At 37.6% G+C, this 1717-nt stretch overlaps 1 long non-coding RNA gene across 1 annotated transcript in view; it reads right to left on the bottom strand.

Annotated features, from left to right (window-relative positions):
- Nucleotides 1-203: 203 nt before the first annotated feature.
- The window catches only part of LOC118762356, a 21605-nt gene continuing 20091 nt past the window's right edge, over nucleotides 204-1717 (bottom strand). The window contains exon 3 of the long non-coding RNA XR_004998103.1: nucleotides 204-305. This is a non-coding gene — a long non-coding RNA (uncharacterized LOC118762356). The remainder of the gene's footprint in view (nucleotides 306-1717) is intronic.

Below are 1717 nucleotides of genomic sequence, written 5' to 3'. Positions count from 1 at the left end.
TTATGTCCCAGTAACTTAGCTGTTCGGCAAAAGGTACCGATAGAATAAGTACCAGGCTTACAAATAATAAGATCTGGGGGTCGATTTCTTCGACTAAAGGCAGTGCTCCAGCATACTCACTGTCAAATGACTGAAACAAGTAAATACACACACACAAACACACACACACACATACACACACACACACACACACACACACACACACACATACACTCATGCAAACACACAGAGATGAGCACTTATGTGCAAAACAAGGCAGAAAAATCTAGTACTCGAATACCAAAGGTAGAATAATATGCTTTTATCTGTTGCTCCGAGTTACACGTTCTCGTTACTCGATTCACGTTCCCGTCGTCAGACGGGAACGTGAATCGTGTAACAGTTTTTCTGATAATTTTGCAGCTTTAATAAAGCGTATATGTATATATATATATATATATATATATATATAATATATATATATATATATATATATATATATATATCTATATATATATATATATATATATATGCAGCCACTCCTGCACATATATATATACATATATATATATATGTGCAGGAGTGGCTGTGTGGTAAGTAGCTTGCGTGGCACCTTGGGAAAGTGTCTTCTGCTACAGCCTCGGGCCGACCAAAGCCTTGTGAGTGGATTTGGTAGAGGGAAACTGAAAGAAGCCCGTCGTGTATATATATATATATATGTGTGTGTGTGTGTGTGTGTGTGTGTGTATGTGTGTGTGTGTGTGTGTTTGAGTTTGTGTTTGTCCCCCAGCATCACTTTACAACCGATGCTGGTGTATAATTTAGTGGTTCGGCAAAAAAGACCATTAAAATAAGTACTAGGGGTCGATTTGCTCGACTAAAAGCCGCAGTCAAATGACTAAAACGAATCAAATATATATATATATATATATACATGTGTGATGTGTGTGTGTGTATGTGTGTGATTTAATTCTGGACAGTTTCCGCCTAATATTTCGATTCACAAGGCATTGGTCGGCACGGGACTATATTATAAGGCACTCACACAAGATGACATGTAGTGAAACTTGAACCTAAAATTACGTAGCTGCTTAAACTCTTAACTACACAGCCATGTCTGCGCCTGTGAACTTTGGCAGCGAAGTTGTGCTACATTCTGGGCAATCACAACTCTCAGTTCGTCCACCGAACCTTCCTCATCGTGTTAGGTTTATAACGAATAGAAGCAGAGTTTTTAAATGTATTTTTTTTTCTGCCAGAATTCATTGCATTGTAATGGTGTTTTCTTTTACGTATCAGTTGTTACTCCTGTGGTTATCTTGCACTAAAACATACTTGCATGATTAATCATGAAATTACAGTCAAGAGAAAAAATTCAAAATTTATTTAAACAAGAGTAAAACAAAATGCTGTCTAGCTGCCCCAGCGTTTTTTTAACGAATTTTTTTAAAGAATGAAAGAAGGACAAACACACGCGCGCACACACACACACACACACAGGTGAAGGGAGAGAGCGAGAGAGAGAAACAAATTTGGAAAAAAAAAAACTCAACATTAAAAACAGACGTATACGAATATATAAACATGAGCAAATGAATACTATGAATTAAGTAACCCATACTAATGTTAACACACACACCACACACACACACACGCACTCACTCGGAGAGAGAGAATAAGAGAGAGAAGAGAGAGAGAGAGAGAGAGAGAGAGAGAGAGAGAGAGAGAGAGAGAGAGA

The sequence above is a fragment of the Octopus sinensis genome, linkage group LG2 (genome assembly GCF_006345805.1).
Source record: "Octopus sinensis linkage group LG2, ASM634580v1, whole genome shotgun sequence".
NCBI classification, from domain to species: domain Eukaryota; kingdom Metazoa; phylum Mollusca; class Cephalopoda; order Octopoda; family Octopodidae; genus Octopus; species Octopus sinensis.
This window is presented reverse-complemented; position numbering and strand designations above follow the sequence as displayed.